This window comes from Schistocerca americana, chromosome 3 (genome assembly GCF_021461395.2).
Source record: "Schistocerca americana isolate TAMUIC-IGC-003095 chromosome 3, iqSchAmer2.1, whole genome shotgun sequence".
In the NCBI taxonomy this organism is placed as follows: Eukaryota; Metazoa; Arthropoda; class Insecta; order Orthoptera; family Acrididae; genus Schistocerca; species Schistocerca americana.
Genome location: NC_060121.1, coordinates 558,329,980 through 558,342,897, shown reverse-complemented (window position 1 = coordinate 558,342,897; position 12,918 = coordinate 558,329,980). Strand labels below are relative to the sequence as shown.

The following is a 12,918-nucleotide window of genomic DNA, read 5'->3' as shown; positions in this document are numbered from 1 at the left end:
TAAAAGACTGCCAAACCGGTCGTGCCTATAAATAAAGGACTGACAGGTAAATTGTTCTTATTTTTTCAAAATGATATATATAGGCCGTGGCTGCCCTGACTTCAAAGTCTGCTGTGTAAGTTGATAAGAACCTATACAAGTAGTATGAAAGTTTAACACATGCAGGTAAAAACAAAGCCGATGAAATTTAACAACTAAATGAATGTGAGCAAGGTATCCAATATTACCTATTATTTTTACTACCCACATTAATGACTTTATACAAATGTACACGAAACTTGTAAAGGTGTGCGGCGTACTGGCCTGACTGCGGTTAGAGTGCAGCCTTTCTTCACTGCGGTAATAGGAGGGAAAAATCCCCCGTACTCATTTGATGGCTGAGTGGACCTGGGTCTGTCCTGGAGGGACTGGAACGTGGAAAAGTCGCAGCTTCTACCCGGGACTTACACCCGTTTCTCCATGGCTGGAGTCTAGACAACCGCCGCCGCTTAAAAGCACATCATATGCAAATTTAAATTATTTTCAAACACATACAGGGTGAAAATTATTTAAACAGACACATAGTGGGAGGTTGCACGGGACAACGAAAACAAGTATTTTTTCTGCTTTCCTGTGAGAACTTTTCGAACCCATAGAGGAAAGTTTTCTCCGGATGAAAATTAATTAAACTGACAAACCATGGGAGGTTGCATTGGGCAATGAAAACACTTTTGTGATGTGTTTTCCTGTGAGGGCTGAAAGCGACACAAACAAATGTTAATTCTTTATGACCAAGAGACAAAATCATTAACGCATCACAATTACCTCAATTACAGTAGAGGTTTAAGAATGCCTACATTGACCTATAAACAGAGGTTATACCAGTGGGTCGTGTTCTGTCTAAGACGGTCAAAGAATGCTGCTGCTATACGGGCAACCAGATCCTCTTGAGATTCAGCAGGGGTTTTGTGAACAATTTACGACATCTCTCGTCGCATGAAAAAGTCCAGAAGCGTAAAATCAGGGAATCGAGTAGTAGCAGAGGATCAACACTGCCAAACCTTTTTTCTGGAATCAACGCACAGGACGACTGAAACGCCACGGCGTCCCGTCATGCTGGAACCGCATGCGCTCTCTTGTAGCGAGTGGCACGTGATCCAGAAACTCTGGCAATGCTCTGGCGGGGAAATTGTAGCAATGCTTGTCTTTAAATGGCCTAGGTAGGAGATGTAGTCCAATTAAACAGTCACTATCAACATCTGCCCTCACATTGACGTAGAACCACAACTGACGAGTGCGAGTAATGTGGCTTGTGGATCAACCTCACTAAAACATGTGAACTGTGGGTGTCTAAGACCCTATCGCACCCTGCCGTTGCTTCGTCTCTGAGCAGCACAAAGGCGGGAAATGTAGGATGCATCTGACACTGTTCCAGGCGCCACTGCGAAAACTGTGCTCTCAGTGGACAATCATCTGGTTCCAGTGAAATGGATTAGCAGTTGCTCATGAAGGATGTTTCTTACATTCCTCCTCAAATGCACGAGTGCTGAGACCGATTACGCTTTCCACGAATTACAAAGAGCTCACAGGTAATTATGACATTAGGGGAACATGTTTGTTTTGGTGTCCCTGGCAACTTCCCAGAGTTTGTCATTTAAGTCATTTTCACCCTGTATATGCAACGAAACTGTCTTATACCACGCAATTCATCACTTGCATTATCTACATTAGCAGTACGATGCTGAATACCTGGAACTAAAGAAATTATAAAGTTTACTTCAGTCAATCCTCTTGTAAATTATTTAATGACTGTACTGGTGTCGACTGTCATTATAAATAGCCTGTAAATACTTCTTGGCCGATAGCAGCGCCAGAGCTCGTTTTGGAGTCAACATTTCCAAGAGGCCCCTACTGGAGAGATGGTAGCGCTGTTAATTTTGACGTAGGAACATTGCCACTGGACAGAGTCTTCTTACTGTTTTCTCATCCTTCTCGAATGGCTTCGACGCGAGAGGTTCCAATCCAACAAATTCTTTAATCCGTTTCTAACTTATCGAAATGATATTTTTTCATTAGTATGCATCCAGCTCTCATTTGTCAGCATTAATCTAAGTTGATTCTTCATCGATGTCGGCAGACACAGTACCCTGTCGCCCACTAGTGACATTCCTGATTGGGAGTCGAATTTAACTGTCTGGTGATCTGACCACACGCTAGCGTGTTACTAGTCATTATCAGCCGAGTGGTGCATACATAAAACTACGCCATTGTTCTGTCAACTAATAAATAAATAAATACTACCAAAGTAGTAAGCTTTTATAGCGGGAATAATGATTATTATATAGAGCACCTGAAGCATTAATTACGCGAGAATAAATTGTTAGTGATCTACACCTACAACGAAATAGGAGCTTAACGACTCCGCACTGAAATCTTTTCGACCACACTTACCAACGTGATAAAATACACTAGACAAAGATACACAGAAGACACCTCGCAAATAATATCTGTACGTAAATAATTTTAATTGGCTTCATGATACGTATTGATGAGAGTCATTCTTTGGATAGAAATAGAACGAGCTCCTAGTCAAGGTCGCGAAGGCCCAAGGGATGTCTACTGGCCTCCTAGTCATCTTCGGTCTTGCAGCGTCACGGGAATACGGAATGGAGGGGCATGTTGTCAGCGCATCGCTCTCCCGACGTTTTTGTATACTTTCTAGACTGTGGAGCCGCTACTGTTCGGTCAAGTAGTTCCTCAATTGACATCACGAGGGAGTGCACCCCGAACCAGCCGTCTCACCAAGGAGAAATCCTTGGCAGTGCCTGGAATCGAACCCGCGTCCACCATCTACGCTGACCACTCATTTAACGAGACGGACTTGAAATAGTGCCACAAAATGTTCGTTCAGTAGCAGCACAAGCTTTAGTAATTTACTCTAATTAGCAATCAACAAGTAAAATAATCCCTGCCTGGCTATAAAATCTTATTAAGAATAGTATAATGCCCATGAAACAATAATTGAAAGTTTGTCAGAATTAAATCACTCCTAATATAGGCATATAAAATTACTTTGTTAAACGATTTCAGATTCGTTTTTAGTTGTAACTCTTTTATTGTGGTACTGCGGGGGCAATATTCGATATTACGGCATAGAAATATGTTAAAAATAGCGTTCTTGTAGGGCTGTGTCATTTTTGATGGTCGTATAATGAGTGGTTGATATCAATGACATGAGTAGCTTCGTTATTTACATACAGGTTGTGGTCAGTTCTCGACAAATTTTACAATGTTTCTTGTTGCTGCATTTCTAGAAATTCAACTGAAAATGTACGGTATAAAAATAATAACTGAAGACTGAAAATATTTACGAAATGACAAATGTATACTTTACTCAAAATCACTTGGGCTTAAAGCTCTAACAGAAACGCACGCTAAATTGAGGGAATTTTAAATTTAGCATTTGAGAAATCCTTCACGTAATAGGATCGTACAAACATACCGCCGTTTGAGTCTCGTACAGATTCCCGTATGGAGGACGTAGTGATAGACACCCCTGGGGTTGTGAAGCAGCTGAATGGGTTGAAAATAAATAAATCGCCAGGTCCTCATGGAATTCCAATTCGGTTTTACAGAGAGTACTCCACTGCATTTGCTCCTTACTTAGCTTGCATTTATCGCGAATCTCTGGCCCAACGTTAAGTCCCGAGCGACTGGAAAAAAGCGTAGGTGACGCCTGTATATAAGAAGGGTAGAAGGAGGGATCATCAAAATTACAGACCAATATACTTAACATCGGTTTGTTGCAGGATTCTCGAACATATTCTCAATTAGAATATAATGAATTTCCTTGAGACAGAGAAGTTGCTGTCCATGCATCAGCACGGCTTCAGAAAGATCGCTCCTGCGAAACGCAACTCGCCCTTTTTTCACATGATATCTTGCGAACCATGGCTGAAGGGTATCAGACGGATGCCATATTCCTTGATTTCCGGAAAGCGTTTGACTCGGTGCCCCACTGCAGACTCCTAACTAAGGTACGAGCATATGGGATTGGTTCCCAAGTATGTGAGTGGCTCGAAGACTTCTTAAGTAATAGAACCCAGTACGTTGTCCTCGATGGTGAGTGTTCATCGGAGGTGAGGGTATCATCTGGAGTGCCCCAGGGAAGTATGGTAGGTCCGATGTTGTTTTCTATCTACCTAAATGAGCTTTTGGATAGGGTGGATAGCAATGTGCGGCTGTTTGCTGATGATGCTGTGGTGTACGGGAAGGTGTCGTTGTTGAGTGACTGTAGGAGGATACAAGATGAGTTGGACAGGATTTGTGATTGGTGTAAAGAATGGCAGCTAACGCTAAATATAGATAAATGTAAATTAATGCAGATGAATAGGAAAAAGAATCCTGTAATGTTTGAATACTACATTAGTAGTGTAGCGCTTGGCACAGTCACGTCGATTAAATATTTGGGCGTAACATTGCAGAGCGATATGAAGTGGGACAAGCATGTAATGGCAGTTGTTGGGGAAGGCGGGTAGTCGTTTTCGATTGTTAGAATTTTGGGAAGATGTGGTTCATCTGTAAAGGGGACCACTTATAAAACACTAATACGACCTATTCTTGAGCACTGCTCGAGCGTTTGGGATCCCTATCAGGTCGGATTGAGGGAGGACATAGAAGCAATTCAGGGGCGGGCTGCTAGATTTGTTACTGGTAGGTTTGATCATCACGCGAGTGTTACGGAAATGCTTCAGGAACTCGGGTGGGAGTCTCTGGAGGAAAGGAGGCGTTCTTTTCGTGAATCGCTACTAAGGAAATTTAGAGAACCAGCATTTGAGGCTGACTGCAGTACAATTTTACTGCCGCCAACTTACATTTCGCGGAAAGACCACAAAGATAAGATAAGAGAGATTACGGCTCGTACAGAGGCATATAGGCAGTCATTTTTCCCTCGTTCTGTTTAGGAGTGGAACAGGGAGAGAAGATGCTAGTTCTGGTACGAGATACCCTCCGCCACGCACCGTATGATGGATTGCGGAGTATGTATGTAGATGTAGAATTCTAGTCCGCCTGCTATGTAAACAACTGCTCTTTTTACTGCCTAGATATTTTTCAGCACATTTGTGACATCGTCAATGAATATTTTTATTCACGTCTGATATTCTAGGTTGTTGGGTTCTGTAGGACCTTCGCTATATTACTGCATTACTTTAGTTTTTCGTGGTTCCTGTCTTCAGTAGTATGCTCATCTATTGCGAAAATACGCACCGAAACATGCTACATGTTTTCTGTGAACAACATGTTAAATGTTCCAACTTCGTAAAACACAATAATTATGTTTTGACTGATTGATTCTTTAATTACTTTGGCACACGTACATTTGGAAAGAAAAACGTCGCTAAGTCGTTTTAGCGATTACGAAGACATATATGTGATTCAGTATACACTAGGTTGCAATCCCAATATGTCTCAGTTAACGATCCCAAATCTGCACGTGTGGAACGTGCAAAAACCAGCTTTTGGTAGCAAGGTTACGGCGTGAAGTGTTTTACTTTCGCCTTCTCGTGCCTGCTGAAACATAACCGGCTCCGCTAATTGCCGCGGTGGAGAGATATTGCAACTATGCTTGGGATGGGAACTGAAGTTCGGTAACCACCAGAAATGGGACTCTGCAGTGTTTTAATTGGTTCCGCTATTATATTGCAGTCCAGCTGAATTTCAATTTCTTCTTTGGCAGAAACTTAACAATAATACTTATTTCGCTACTATCAACGTGAAAATACGTTGTAGATTACGACTGTGTTTTTTAACTGGTCTGTGTTACACGAGTAAGGGTGGACAGGTTAAAGCATATGACACTTATTTTGCAGACAGAGGTTTAGCCTCTGAAAGTCGTCTCTTCAGACGGTAGTATGTAGTCTGTTAATACGTTTCAGTAGCCACAGTCTACAATCAGCATACTGCCAAAACAGCGCTTCGAGTAACAAATACAATAAATTACTTGTTTAATCAAAATGTCGGTTACCTGTAACAAGAGTAAGTGTTTTGCTCTGCTGTCAGTCCTCTCACTGTACAACCGTGTACGTCACTGATTCTGAAACAAGATGAAAGAAATTATTTTCATATGTTCATAAGTAGGGTAATAGCAAAATAGCTTCGATATTGTGGAAGGTTCCAGTAATGAATAATTGTCTCAAAAATGATTTCATGTGGAATCTTCTGCTTCCGGCAGAAAAGAAATTTGTGGCGTAACTTGACTAAAAGAAGGGATAGATTAATTCGACGTATGTCGATGCTTCAAGGGATAGTTAATTTCGTAGCAGAGGGAATTTTGTGTGTGTTTCTGTGTTTGGAGGGGAGGGGGGGAGGGGGAGGATGTCAAAAATGTACAGTTAAACCAAGGTCTAGCTTCAGTAAGCAGTTTCAAATGGTTAGGGTTTACAGGAGCTATGCACAAATGAACAGGCTTTCACAATACAGTCTAGTATGGAGAGCTGCATCATACCAACCTTGTGACTGAAGACCACCACAAGAACAACTGCTTCCATAAAGTCTGTACAGACATACTGAAAACATAAAGCACATACACATGTCTCATCAACACACTAATTGGAACTGGCAGTCTAATATTGCTATGTAAACACATCAGATCATTAGTAAGCGATACCTCCAGTCGGAACTGTGGAACAGCTCTCTCCTATGGCATTAGCTGTCTGCTTGTTTGTGCAACTCACAGCGGGGATCTTTGAGAGAGATTTCTGGTCATCATTTAAACAATTGCTACTTTTTTGTGTGGATAGGAACACTTGCAGCAATCTTGTGGTGACGATACATACCGTGGTACTACAGAATGTGTTAGCTATTCAAGGGACAGAAGTGGTTTCCATGGTAATAAACGCCAGCGCCTTACTGTCATAAACGAAACCGCACCTACAGCAATGCTCCAAGGTTGTGGAACACTGGAGGTGAATTACGAAGACTATAATTTAACAGCGACCGTCTATAAGAAAGATACAAAACGTTTAGTCGAAAGTCAACAGAGGATTTAAAATGCCATCTTCATGTAAATGCTGCAGTCTTTTTTGGTTAAGAACTTTGATTGTGGTCGCTTCATGACATACGGCAGTATACTGCGAATGTTGCTTTCCAGGAAGTCGTTTAAAGGACATAAGGTAGAACATTACGAATGCTGCTTTCCAGGAACTACACTATAAGACAAAGAAAGAAAAGAAAAAAAGAAGACCATGTACCACGAACGAATTATCCGAATGAGACGGAAACCGGTAGAAGTGATGTAAAAGTATAGCCATAAAACTATTACAGTTTCAGAAAAACTGGTTGATTTATTCAAGAGAAAGAGCTTCGCGAATTGAACAGCTCAGTAACATGTAGCTTCATCTCTGGCCCTTCTACAAGCAATTATTCGACTTAGCATTGACTGACAGAGTTGTTGGATGTCCTCGAGAGGGGTACCGTGCCAGACTCTGTCCAGTCGGCGCGTTAGATCGTCAAAATCCCGAGCTAATTGCAGGGCCCTGCCCATAATACTCCAAACGTTTTGGATTGGGCCAAGATAGGGTTTGGCAAGCACGAAGACAGATAGCAGAAACTTTCGCCGTGTGCGGGTGGTCGTTATCTTGCTGAAATGTAAGCCCAGGATGGCTTGTCACGAAGTGCAATAAATGGGGAGTAGAATATCGTCGACGTTCCGCTATGCTGCAAGGGTGCCACGGATAACAACCAAAGGAGTCCTTCTACAAAATGAAATGGCACCCCAGACCAACTCTCCTGGTTGTCGGGCCAATAGTAAGGTTGGTACTCCACCACTGTCGGGAGCGTCTCCAGTCACGTCTTCACTGGTCATCGGGTCTCATTTCGAAGCGGGACTCATCACTGCAGACAATCCTACTCCGTACAACGAGATTCCAAAACAATGGTGGGATACCAAATTGACTATCACCCGCCATACGGCCCGAGATCCAGGACTGATGGTCAGCGGTACCTCGTTGTTTCATAGCAGAACCTCTTTGGTTGTCATCCGCGGCACCCTTACAGTACAGCGGTACGTCGACGATATCCTACATCTCGTTTTGTTGCCCTTCATGACAAGCCATCCTGGGCTTACAGTTCAGCAATATAATGCATATAATGCCCGTCAGCACACGACAAGAGTTTCCACCGCATGCCAAATCATACCGTGGCCAGCGAGGCCGCCAATTCCCTCCCAAATTGAGAACATTTGGAGCCTTATGGGTGGGGTCCTCCAACCAGCTCGGGATTTGGACGATCTAACGCGCCAGCTGGACAGACTTCCGCACGATACCCCTCAGGAGGACATCCGAAGACTTTGCCAATCAGTTCCAAGCCGAATTACTGTTTGCATAAAGGCTGGAGGTGGATCACGCATTACTGAGTTGTTCGATTTGTGACGCTCTTTCTCTTGAATAAATCATACGATTTTTCTGAAATGGTGATAATTTGCTTGTCTGTACATGTATATCACACCTACTGATTTCCGTTCAGTTTGGGTAATTCCTTCCTGGTGCGTAATTTTTTGTTTTGTTTTATTCTTAGAATGTATTTTGAGTTCGTGCACTAAATCTGTAGCTGTGCTTTCGATGTACGATTAAGAAGAAACACTCTCATGTCTTGCGCACCAAACGTCATTACACGAGAAATAAAAACACACTGTGTATTGTTGCTCAGGAATGGACGCCACTGTATCACCAGTAAATGGGTACAAATCGAACCCTCAGTAAAAAAGACGCCTGAAAATTTTTTCTTTAAATCCGAAACCCGTAATGATGACTTTCGAATATAAAGTTTATACTTTACTCACTTACCCGTCATCTGGAGGTGGCGTCTTTGATTCGTAATCACCATGTTTTCGGTCCCGGGTTCGCCCCCCCCCCCCCCCCCCCCCGCCGCTTAAATTTTGATTAGTAATTAGCTTTGGCGGCCGAAGACTTCCGGCATAAGGAGTCACCCTTACTCTGCCAACGGCCTTGCCAAAGCGGGCGGAGGAGCGGACAGAGCTTCAGGACACTCACTTGTCCTTGGGGTGGGCAACTGCCCCCAAAGGCGGAAGAGCCAGCAACGATCAACAGCATGAGGATGGAGTAGGCAATGGAAACCATTATATTAACGTGTATCCACAGGGCATGTCGCCTGTAATTGAAAAGCGCCATGACGATCTCTCCCTTGGCCAAAGTTTCCGGAGTAGTCCCCCGTTCAGATCTCCCGGACGAGATTGCGAAGGGGGAGGTGACCATGAGAAAAAGATTGAATAACCAATGAAAGGAAGATGTAGAAAAAAATCAGCCACCCAATACAAGCCAAAGGTTTTTTTAACCCTTGATCTATGTTGTGATATTTCTAAAAATATATTCTTCAGCAGGAGTAGGCCCTATAAACGATATTTCAAGCGATTAGAATATTAAACAAAGTATGAAATGATAGATAAATAATATAATAATTTAATTATTCTTTATTTTGAAATAACATCAATTTTTCTAAAAACAATTCGTTATAATCAATAATGTTTGTTTAATTTTATCTTAATACGAGTTGATGAACAATATTTTTAGTCAATTCCTGAGGTGTATAAATGAATAAACTTGACGGTTTTCCAACGCGAGAACACGCCACATATAATTGGCCACGTGAAAGACAGGATTTTTTAGATCCAACCCACAAATCGACATTATTTGGCCTTGTGACTTATTAATAGTCATGGCAAATACCAAGCGAATTGGAAATTGCAGACGTCTGAAAGGAATGGGTGAGTCTGAAGGGATCATTGGGATTCGTGGCAGGAGAACAACTTCACCTTCAAATTTGCCGGTAAAAATTGTAGCTTCAAGAACATTGCCCATAATTTTTTTATGACAAATCTTGTACCGTTGCATAACTTAGGTGCATTTAAATTCCGAAGCAAAATCATACATGAGCCAATTTTTAATCGCAGGTAATGTGGTGGCATTCCTGGCAAATCCAGCGAATTCAAAAATTCAACAGGATAGTTGACTGCTTCGTCAGGATCGGTAACAGTGTCGATCGATTTGAACAATATCTCATTGCCGGGCAATGACTGTTGTATTTTGAAGTTAATAGCGTCAACATCGATATTTTTTGCGGCTAAAATAGCTCGTTCACGAAGACACGCATGATTAATATAATTAGCTTGTAAATCTGGAAATATGCTTTCAATCAAAGCAGCTTTCGTATTTACCATTTCGCAGAAATTGTCTGGCAATTTGATGCATTGTGTGTCTTCATGCAATGGTATTGTTCCATTTTCAATGTTGAGCAATTGCTCGGAGAATGATAGTGCCAATGGATCATTATGCAGTTGAATACGTATATTTGTGTTAAGACGTACTGTACTAACATTTCGCCATAGATAAGATTGTTTTATACATGCGTTAATTTCATCCGCATATGTAGCGCGTGGAGTTTTTGTCTACCGGACAACAGCAATAAGGCACCACCGAAAAGCCTGGTGTTATTATTTAGATCTTTTATCATTCTATCGAGAGCTTCAAGTGAATGCTTGTGGGCCATAGTGCATTCATCCCAGATAATAATTTCGCATTTTTGCAAAACTTTAGCCATACCGGAATGATTTTTTATGTTGCCACTGCATCTGGATTTGTGTGAATGTTTAACGGCAACTTGGGTGCTGAATGTGCAGTCCGTCCGCCATCAAGCAAAGTGGCTGCAATACCTGATAAAGCAATTGCTAGCGCAATATGATTTTGTGATCGAATGCGCGCAAGTATTAGCGAGATGAGAAACTTTTTTCCAGTGCCACCTAAAGCGTCCAAAAAAAAAAAAAAAAAATTTCCACCTTGTTCTGCTGCAATTGACAAGTTGCTCATTATTTTCAACGAAAGTAGCTAAAGAGACCGTATTGAACTGTTGTTCGCGCTGAACCTCACCGTTAATTATGTTTGTTGCTGGGCGGTTAGGTGAGAGCATACCAAAATGAATGAGTGGCATATTCGAAATCAGAATGCAAATATCTTCAATCTTTATTAGCGCCTCGTTATATACACTCCTGGAAATTGAAATAAGAACACCGTGAATTCATTGTCCCAGGAAGGGGAAACTTTATTGACACATTCCTGGGGTCAGATACATCACATGATCACACTGACAGAACCACAGGCACATAGACACAGGCAACAGAGCATGCACAATGTCGGCACTAGTACAGTGTATATCCACCTTTCGCAGCAATGCAGGCTGCTATTCTCCCATGGAGACGATCGTAGAGATGCTGGATGTAGTCCTGTGGAACGGCTTGCCATGCCATTTCCACCTGGCGCCTCAGTTGGACCAGCGTTCGTGCTGGACGTGCAGACCGCGTGAGACAACGCTTCATCCAGTCCCAAACATGCTCAATGGGGGACAGATCCGGAGATCTTGCTGGCCAGGGTAGTTGACTTACACCTTCTAGAGCACGTTGGGTGGCACGGGATACATGCGGACGTGCATTGTCCTGTTGGAACAGCAAGTTCCCTTGCCGGTCTAGGAATGGTAGAACGATGGGTTCGATGACGGTTTGGATGTACCGTGCACTATTCAGTGCCCCCTCGACGATCACCAGTGGTGTACGGCCAGTGTAGGAGATCGCTCCCCACACCATGATGCCGGGTGTTGGCCCTGTGTGCCTCGGTCGTATGCAGTCCTGATTGTGGCGCTCACCTGCACGGCGCCAAACACGCATACGACCATCATTGCCACCAAGGCAGAAGCGACTCTCATCGCTGAAGACGACACGTCTCCATTCGTCCCTCCATTCACGCATGTCGCGACACCACTGGAGGCGGGCTGCACGATGTTGGGGCGTGAGCGGAAGACGGCCTAACGGTGTGCGGGACCGTAGCCCAGCTTCATGGAGACGGTCGCGAATGGTCCTCGCCGATACCCCAGGAGCAACAGTGTCCCTAATTTGCTGGGAAGTGGCGGTGCGGTCCCCTACGGCACTGCGTAGGATCCTACGGTCTTGGCGTGCATCCGTGCGTCGCTGCGGTCCGGTCCCAGGTCAACGGGCACGTGCACCTTCCGCCGACCACTGGCGACAACATCGATGTACTGTGGAGACCTCACGCCCCACGTGTTGAGCAATTCGGCGGTACGTCCACCCGGCCTCCCGCATGCCCACTATACGCCCTCGCTCAAAGTCCGTCAACTGCACATACGGTTCACGTCCACACTGTCGCGGCATGCTACCAGTGTTAAAGACTGCGATGGAGCTCCGTATGCCACGGCAAACTGGCTGACACTGACGGCGGCGGTGAACAAATGCTGCGCAGCTAGCGCCATTCGACGGCCAACACCGCGGTTCCTGGTGTGTCCGCTGTGCCGTGCGTGTGATCATTGCTTGTACAGCCCTCTCGCAGTGTCCGGAGCAAGTATGGTGGGTCTGACACACCGGTGTCAATGTGTTCCTTTTTCCATTTCCAGGAGTGTATTTCCGGCGAAAAATCGATATTGGGATCTAGATCAGCGATCCGAATGTGATGCAGAATGTCGTCGCTCATGGAATCTTTATATTTGTCCCAGAGGAGAGAAGCTTGAGATGGAAAACAATTCGTCAGTAATATGGGCCCCCACTTGAATGCATACACAAAAATTCATTCAAGTCGATCCAGCCGTTTAGTTGCAGTATATATAAATAACCTAGATACCGACTGCAGCGCCATCTGCCGGACTGATTTGTGAATCTAAACCATCCAGGGCGCCACCCAAACACATACAAAAAAATTCATTCAAATAGGCCCAGCCGTTTAAGAGTAGTTCAGTGACATACACACGTACAGTATAATTATATATATATATATAGTTCAGTGACATACACACGTACAGTATAATTATATATATATATATATATATATATATATATATATATATATATATGTTGTTGTTGTTGTG

General features: G+C 43.4%; 1 protein-coding gene across 1 annotated transcript in view; it reads right to left on the bottom strand.

Annotated features, from left to right (window-relative positions):
- Positions 1 to 6,060, bottom strand: part of LOC124605828 (ABC transporter G family member 23) — a 344,743-nt gene extending 338,683 nt beyond the window's left edge. Inside the window, exon 1 of the mRNA XM_047137757.1 lies at positions 6,005 to 6,060. The gene's annotated coding sequence lies outside the window, so the exon portion shown is untranslated. The remainder of the gene's footprint in view (positions 1 to 6,004) is intronic.
- Positions 6,061 to 12,918: the final 6,858 nt, after the last annotated feature.